This window comes from Suricata suricatta, chromosome 4 (genome assembly GCF_006229205.1).
Source record: "Suricata suricatta isolate VVHF042 chromosome 4, meerkat_22Aug2017_6uvM2_HiC, whole genome shotgun sequence".
Lineage (NCBI taxonomy): Eukaryota > Metazoa > Chordata > Mammalia > Carnivora > Herpestidae > Suricata > Suricata suricatta.
The window spans coordinates 2,012,341-2,021,656 of NC_043703.1; positions in this window are offsets into that span (position 1 = coordinate 2,012,341).

The following is a 9,316-nucleotide window of genomic DNA, read 5'->3' on the forward strand; positions in this document are numbered from 1 at the left end:
GATCTCACGGTTCGGGAGTTCGAGCTCCGTGTTGAGCTCCGTGCTGACCGCTCAGAGCCTGGACCTATCTTCAGATTCAGTGTCTCCCTCTCTCTCTGCCCCTAACCCACTCACGCGCTGTCTCTGCCGCTCTCTAAAATGAATAAACATTAAAAAAAAGTTTTTTAATATATATAAAATTGCAAAACTTAAAGTTGCTATGAACATTTGTGCATGAGACATGCTGAGGGCATCTCTCCATCTCCCGGAGTCAGTACCTAAAGAAGGGCTCAGCGGCTTGGAGACGTTTCCCGGTTCAGGACGCGGACACGCTGCTTAGTTACGTGGTCTCCACTCCCACAGCAGCGGAGGGGGCTTGGGCTCCTCCACATCCTCATCCACTCGGGATATGACCAGACTTACCTTCTGGCCGTTCTAACAGTGGGCAGCGGCGCCTCGAGGCGGCTTGTTTGCACTGCCCTCCTGCCAAGTGCTTCCGGCGTCTCTCCTGTGCTGGTCACTCGCAGGCCTTCTTCCGTGAAGTGTCTGCTCAAGCCGTTTGTCCGTTCTTTTCATCTGGGCTCTTTGTGTCCTTATTATTGACTGCTAAGAGTTCCTTATGTATTCTGGATAGAAGTCCGGAATTGTTTGGTAAAGTTCACCCATGAACTTTATCATGTAGGCTGGAATTTTCCTTATGAGAAGTTTTTTTTTAATGTTTATTTTTGAAAGAGAGAGAGAGAGAGAGAGAGAGAGAGAGAGAGAGAGAGACAAAGCATGAGCAGAGGAGCGGCAGAGAGAGAGAGACAGAATCCAAAGCAGGCTCCAGGCTCCAAGGGGTCAGCACAGAGCCCGATGTGCAACTCAAACTCACAAACCATGAAATCATGACCTGAGCCAAAGTCGGATATTTAAATGTCTAAGCCGCCCAGGCACCCCCTTTATAAAAAGAAGCTTTTTAACAAGTTTAAATTCTATAGATGTAGGGCTAGCAAGGTCCTCCGTTTCCTCTCAAATGTGTCTTCCGTGAAAATCCTGCATTTTGTCTCCAGTATAGAATTCACTGGCATGAGACCACTCATGCCATCCCATTACTGTCCTTGCGTGTGCGTGGAACCGCAGTGCCTCCTGGCCGGTCGGAGAGGCTTCCCAATGTCACTGACCTTCTCAAGGAGCCAGATTTTGGTTCTGTTGATTTTCTCTAGTAAACGTGTTTCCTATGTCACTGATTCCCATTCTGTTATTATTTTCTTCCATTTACTGCTTAGAGTTTAACTTGCCTTCATCTTTCTTTTTTTCCTTCTTTAAATTTCATTTAAATCCAAGTCAGTTAATGTACAGCGTAATAATGATTTCGGGAGTAGACTTTAGTGATTGCTCACTTACATGTAACACCGAGAGCTCTTATCTTTCTAGCTCCCTAAGGTGACATTCCTTATGGACAACAGAAGACTTACGGGTGGGGTGAGTAGCTCACGCCCATAACATTATTTTAACAATTCATAAACAGTGACTCCAGACTCACATCCATGGAAGTAGAGTTACTATTATCATTTGAAGAATCGACCCTGGATGGCCAGCAAGGGCCCCTATTCCGGTTCTGCCCGAGCAGCCGCTCCGTCAGAGGCACGAGACGTGAACGGCGGCTCCTGGCCACCTGTCACCAGTCGACGGAGTGCGGAAGACACTCAACTCCAGTCTCCAGTCACTTAAAACCATGGCTTCTGTGATACATTCTGGAAGTCGATCCTCCACCGCAAGTCTGTCCAGACTCTGACCACAACGTATTTATAGAGCTTGTTTTCAAAAGAAACAAAAATTCACTAACAAACAGGAAGACTATGACCAGAAAATGTGGTGTTTCCAGGAGAAGAACCTTGTTACCGGCGCCGATGCGCAGGATTCCCTGAACAAGGCAACTTCTCTGGCAGGACAGAGGTTCCGACGCAGGGGCTCAAGAAATAAAGGCCAGAATAAGACTGTGTCCCGAGAGTTTCTTGCTCCTCCCGGAGCATCAATAGCACCGACCAGGAAGACGACTCTGAAACTCCCAATTCTCTGTCAAAAGCACTATAACATCCTTCCGTAGCATGAGGAACAAAGTCAGAGTCTTTCAGCCTGCGACAGAAAGCAACAGGCTCTTTCAGAAAACCGGCGTTCCTGACACACTTCTGAATGACTGTGTAACTGCAGCTGGACACATGACATCTCTCGCAAAGGAAGCACTTCGTGGACAGGAAACAGGTGGCACACATCTTCTCGGCACAGGAACTAGTAGTGAGTCACCAAGAAGTGAGGGGGAAAGGCCATCAGAGGCCAGCGTGTTTATACATAATCCAGAACTAGACTGCTTTAAATAAGGTGTTGCTAACCAGACTCATCCGGCCGCGGCGAGACCGTGTCCTGAGACACGACACGAACCCACAGCTCCCTTGGAACCATGGACCCCATCTTAGGCTAGAGCAATTTCATACAAACTGGAGAGGCTTAAAGTGCTACGCTTTGTTTGGTCCCTCTTTGGAGACATATTACGAATATTACTGGGGGCACCTGGGTGGCTCAATGGGTTGGACATCCATCTCTTGATTTTGGCTCAGGTCACGATCCCAGAGTCATGAGATCGAGTCCCGCATGGGGCTCCAGCAAGGAGCTAGCTTGAGATTCTCTTTCTCCCAGTGCCTCTCCCCCACTCACGCTCGCTCATTCTATAAATAGGATATGGTCAAAAATAAATAGTCTTTAAAATAAAATTTTTTTTAAAAAGCGTAATATGGGGGAGCACCTGGGTGGCTCAGTTGGCTAAACACCCGACTTCGGCTCAGGTCATGATCTCACGGTCCGTGAGTTCGAGCCCCATGTCGGGCTCTGTGCTGACAGCTCAGAGCCTGGAGCTGCTTCCAATTCTGTGTCTCCCTCTCTCTCTGACCCTCCCCTGTTTGCGCTGTCTCTCTCAAAAATAAGCATTAAAAAAAAGTGGGGGTATTACTGACCCCTTTGTAAAAAGCTGCTCCAAGTGTAATAAAAATTAAAGTTATGTACAAAATAACAACCGTATTCCCTAGCCTGCGCCCGCCGTCTCCCCCCATGGTGAGGCTGCCGTAATGAACAGCCACGGAACCTGAGGGGCAGGCTGAAGGAAGCGTCCGCTGTCGTCCGTGGGGACAGTCAGCACGGCGGTCCTCCGGGCCGTGGCCGGGCTCACCTGTGCATCAGCGCTGCTGATCGGGGCGCAGCTCTCCCGCAGGAACAGGCAGGAGGGGGTCCAGAAGGCCTCGGCAGCGACAGCCAAGCCCTCTGCCGTGTGGTCTCGATCCCTCAGCGGCCCGGGCCCGGGCCCGTCCTTGACACAGACGCAGGTCTGAGAGAGCACAGAGCAAGCAAAGCCTCCTGTAGCCTTGGCCCGGCACTAACACCTGTCCCTTCTGCCACGTCCCAGTGTCGAGGCCAGCCTCAGAGTCAGGAAGTGGCTGGAGGCATGTCTACGGGGAGGGAAGGACTGGGGCCCTTCTCTAATCTGCTGTGTGCCCTGGGAGGCGGGCACACACCTGACAGCAGACACGGCCCCTCCCCCACCAAACAGGGCTGAGCACGACCAGTCTCGTCTGCAAAACTTTTAAATTTCAGAGCTACAGCTAGAAATGTAAAAGCATCCGGAAACGAATTCTCCTCACCTAGCAGGGTAGAAGTGACCGCGGGAAAGGTCAGATGTCACCCCCCCCCCCCCGGGCCTGCCCACCATCCTCCCTCCGCAGAGGCCCTTCCCATGCACGGAACTCTATAAATGTGAAACCCAAGCCCGGCAGCCCGGCCCTCGGCTGAGCAGAGGGCCCTGGGACCCAAATTCAGGAGTCTCACCAACCCAAACGACCATGGTCTGCCCTGGGTGGGAGGGAGGGGCCACCAGCCCCCTCAAGTGCCAAGAATCTGCCCGGTTGTGAGAACAAGGAAGCATTCCTGGATTCAGGTTGGCCTTGAGGTTCAAACCCTGGCTTGGGGTTTGTGAGCCACAGCAGAGAACGTCTCCAGAGGAGATCCGTAAGATAATCACACACGGAGTGCCGAGACCCCTCCTTCGTGCCCAACACCGCGCAAAACCCCTCGGGACTACTCATTTGGCTTCTTACCGACCCGACTGCCCCAGGAGGCCATTCCCTCCAGGAAGGTATCATTAATCTCATTTTTTAGGGAGAAACTGAGACTCAGAGAAGTTGGAGAAGTCGCCCCAGGTCACACAGCAATTGGGTGACTCTGGAGCATATATGGGGACCATCCCCTCTTACGGTGGGCCTGGGAGGGACCAGTACTTGGGGACAACCAGTCCTCCCGGCTGCTGGCACCGCCCAGGACAGAGCTGGTGCCCAGAGGGATTGCGGGGTTTTGCCACCTTGTACCCACAGTGACAAACACACGTACACGGCAGTCCCAGACCAGACGGCCTCTGGGAGAGCACTAGACACGCACACGTGTACACACACACATACAGCACGTGGTGCTACATCTTAGCACAGACAGACACCAGCAAGCACAGAGTCCAGAAGGCTCTCGAGTCCCCGAGGGCAGTCAGGGGCCACAGCCACAGCCACCAGACTCCTCGGGGCGTCCTCCCGTGACAGAGAGAGAGAAGCGCCCTAACCAGGGTCACACTCCGAGCACAGCGCTCTCTAGAGCTACCTGTCCTCTTTCCAGCCTTCTCTGAGTCCCCAGCTAACCAGGCAGGCGCGTGGCTCACGTCTAACGGCCCCCGTGACCCCCTTCCCTCTTGGGACCCCTGCTGAGCGGCAGTCCATGCCCACGATGTAAGCCCAGACTCTGTGCTGTAACTGTGGTCACTCGCATTGTCCGTCTGGGGTCCTGACCTGGTTTGTAACTCCTGAAGGCACCACTGCCCACATCCTCCGGATCTAGCGCCCGCGAGGGTGCCCAGCCCGGGCAGCAGGCACACCAGGGGCCCCTCTGCCCCCGGGGCCCTGACTGGGCAACACAGGCTCGGCTGACCGCTGGGCCTCAGGGTTCCCACCCGGGAGATGGGGCTACGGTGCTGAGCACGCCGCCTGCGACTCAGGGCACACGCTGCATCTTTAAAAGACTCGGACGTGGCGGCCGTGGGAACGGGAGCCGGGAAAGGAAGCCACCGCGGCCACTGTTTCTATTAATAGAATGAGGTCCTAGGACAGCACAGCTGCCAACTCCACTAGAGGACAACGGGCAGCTGCCCGTGGGGAAGGCCCTTCTGGCTCCCCCCCCCCGCCCCCACACCTTCCCCGGGCGAGCGGGGCACCCCCCCCCAGACTTCGGCTAGGCCAGTCTGCCTGGCTGCCAGCTCCCTCCTCCTCGGGCCGGAACCCCCAACGGGACCCCCCCACCCCGTGCAGGGCTGAGACAGGCCCTCAGATGTCTGCTGCAGAAGCAGGTGTTTGTCATTACGTTTTAACAATTCTGAAAGCTTCAGTTCATTATAAGGAAATTGGTATCACCAATAACTCAGTTTGCAAAGTTTAAAGAAGTCTCCCGAAACGCCCAGCCAGGACATGAGGTGCCCCGTGACTTCTCTCCAGGTGCTGTGCCAGGCGACCGCGCGTCTGTGCCGATAGCAACGGGGCGTGGACCTCGGAGTCTCGCCCGTGTGAGCGGGACCCTCACCGACACGCCACACCGCCATCGCTGACCTCATCCTCGGGGCGACCGTCTCGCGGTGGGACCTCGGAGCTGCTGCACAGGGGCCACAGACACCCCACTTCTCTCCCGCAGCCGGCCCCAGAAATCCGAGGACTGGCCAGAAATGCAAGCCACAGACCAACCAGGAAAAAGCACATTTTTCCTCCTGTGTGACATCCGAACGCGCTGCCTGCATGTCCGCAGAAGAGCACCGCGGGGCCGTCTGAGGAAACACAGACCCGACTCGAATCCACGGGTCAGGAAAAGCACCAGAGGCCGGGCCGCTCGGACACAGGCCACCTGCAACGCCTTAATTCCTCCTCCGTTCCATCTACGGCGGACCTGATTTCCTCACACTGCAAGTTGTGACCGTTTTCTCCTGCACCAAAACCTCTAAGAACGGTTGGTCTTTTTATCTCCCGTGGCAGATGGCATCCTCCAAGCAGGTGCACACTGAATAAGGTGGGTTCAAGTATTACTCAACCTGCTATGTGCTGGATTGTGTCCCCTGAAATTCATGTGTCCAAGCCCCAACCCCCAGAACCACAGGATCTGGCCTTATTTGGAAACAAGGTCGCTGCAGGTGTAACTGGTTAAGCTGAGGTCATACAGGGTTTGGGTGGCCCTAATCCTGGGACAATGTCCTCATAAAATGGGAGGTCTAGACACAGCAGAGACCACGGGGAACTTCATGGGGACTCCGGGCATGTGCCAGACCCCCTTCCCCAGCGCCGCCAGAGTGAGCACAGCCCTACCCGTACCCCGATCCCAGACCCGTACCCTGATCCCGGATCTGCACCCTGATCCAAGGCCCGCACCCTAATCCCAGGCCCGTACCACGATCCCGGACCTGCACCCCGATCCCGGACCTGCACTCCGATCCCGGACCTGCACTCCGATCCCGGACCTGCACCCCGATCCAAGGCCACACCCCGATCCCGGGCCTGGTCGAGAACAAGGTTTGTGGCGAAGCCGCCAGGGGTGTGGCCGTGTTACGGCCCAGGACACAGGCGCCCAGCCCAGCGGCTTACCCCCGCCTCAGCGCTCACGTGCGCACCCAGGACATTCAGGAAGGCCAGAGGGTAGCAGAACCTTCATAACTGTGATCCAAATGGATCGGTGAAGTATCCCCAGGAAAGCACTTTACAGCAGTTCTAGAGTGTTCTGTTCTCCCGGCTGAGGGAGAAAGAACCAGGCTCTGCGACTTTCCTGTGCAGGATCCAGCAGCTCCGTGGGCCGCACAAACGAGGAAACCGAAGCGGAGTCTCAGGACTCCCCTCCCGTCTGGGTGCTCACAGGCGCTCCGCCTAGAACGTCTATTAGAGGTGCTCCTCCTTCTAGAACATCCGCATCTTCATTGCACCCCTGTGACTAAAGAGTCCAGAGGCACTTAGAGTGTGAGCTCAGGAGCTCAGGGTGGCAGGAGCCCCGTGGGTTCCGGGGCCTTTGCCTGCTCCCATCCCCGCAAAACGCCTGGGCCATCGCTGGAGAAAATCAAAGCGGAAGCACCTCGGACACGAAGGTCCAGGGAACCGCGGAGCCCTCTGTGTCCCCTGCAGCCGAGAACGTGCCGGCGGCGGCGATGATGAAAGGTGTCTCTCTCCCAAGCTGCTCGCAGAGGTGTGTGACCCCCGGACCGAAAACGTCCACAGCCGGCACTGCCATGCGCGTTCCTGGTTCTCCGCCCCTCCCCAGGCCCCAGCTGGACGGCGTGACAGAACGACAGAAGGCAAGGACCTCCCTGGCACGTGTCTTCTTAACCAGAGGCACCAGGGACAGGGAGCCCCCTCTGCGCGCTCCCCAGCCTAACGGCCGCTCTGAAGCACCATGTGCACACATGGCGCGCTCCCTCCAGCACGGCGCAGGGGGCCACCTGCGCCACACGAAATCCCTTCGGGTGCACATGAACCTTCGGTGCGGTTGCCAAATGCTCTTGTGTAAAGAAAGCCGTCATCCGCAGACTGACCGCACGGCCAAGTGAGTGGAGCCGCACATGTCCGCCTCGTGGCTCACACTGTGGTGTGCAAGCCCGAGTCGAGGCCTCTGCCGAAGAGACAGGAGAGCGCAGGCAACCTGGAAACCCATGGTTTTCAGAGGCAAAGACTGGCTAATCCTACCTTTGAGCCACAAAGAATCAGCAGCACAGCGTCTCATGGGTGCCCCCTGCACTGTGACAGCGTCAGCGGAAAACCAACCAACCAGTCGGGGCCATGGGGTGGGGCGGGAGAGGGAAGGGCAGGGGCGGCAGGGGCATTTCTGGGGGACCCTGGGTGCAGAACATGTTGGGCTTCAGTCCGGCTCCCGCAAGCTAAACATTTCCTCTCTTCGTTCTAGGGACGGAAGGAGTGCTACGGTTCTGGAAGAAAACCTTTCTAGAACGTAAAAGAAAAAGATTATTGAAGTCTGCCGATCAAATTAATGCAGTTCATATGCCAGATAACACACATCGATAGGGACATGACTTTGTCCAGACAGCGCAGGACGTTCCCTAAGCCTTCACTGTCAGCCACGGAACGACGTGTCAGGGAAGCCTGTGCTGGTGACCTGAGCGAGCGTTCGCACTGTCTCCCAACACTGTCTTTTATTACCAGAGGTCCCCGTGGCCAGATGACAGCAAGCTGTCCCCAGGGCCCTGGAAGCTAGCTTCTGCTCCTTCATCCAGTCTTAAGTCACAATTTCATTGTGACATCAGGTTGGTTTACAAGCAACATTTTTAGTTCCTGTCCGGGAGGCAGGCTTCGCCTTCAGGAGATTGTTTTCATACATACGTTCTAAGTAAGAAAAATACGTAAAACCAGCACGCACGCAAATTCATGCGAAGTAAAACCTTTTCTGTCCTCTAAAACGCAGCCCCAAAGCATGCACAAACTTACAAGATTAAACGCTTAACTTTTTCGAGTCACCTAATTACTATTTGATTAGCAAATCGTCACCTTACCGTTAGGGCTAACATAACCCCATTTAAAAAACTAAGTAGTTTTTTCCTAACTACGGTGTGCTTCGCTTCTACACTCAACACCTTTTAAGTAACTGATTGAGCTTAAGATTCTGCACTGGCCAACAAAAAGGGGGTGGGGGGAGGGATAAAATTGCAGTGTTTTTGAAACACAGGGTCGCATCGTTTTTAAAAGCCGTTCTCCGGCCCGGCCCCCGCTTCGTCAGTCTGCGTGGGACGAAAGCGAACTTTAATCACTCCCAGCGACGCGGGTCAGGGTCCACACCCCCGCCCCGGGGAAACCGCCGGCCACCAAGCCGGACGCAGGCAGGGTCCGTGGGCCCGGGGCTTCTGTTCAGAATCGGGCCCCGACCCGAAAACGAAGTCTAGAATTCCACGCCAGCCTCGGAGAGTGCCGCGGCTCCGCGGGGTCGGCGTCCCCGGCTCGCAGACGCCGGGATTCCTGTCGCGGGGAGCGCAGGCGCCCGGCCCCGGCCCGGCCCTCGGCTCTCGATCGATGCAGCTTTGAAAAGCGCCCAACAATCGGGGGCCGAGCGGAGGTGAAACTCTCCTCCGACACCGGCAACAAAAACTGTTCAAACAAAGCCTCGCGGAGGCTGTGCGCGGCGCCGGAGCGCGGCTCTCCGCTCGGGTCACCGACAGGGGCGACTCCACCTTGGGGCGGCGCGGAGCGGCCGCTCCCCTGCCCCGCGGCCTCCCCGGGGCCGGTCCCCACCCCCCCGCGAC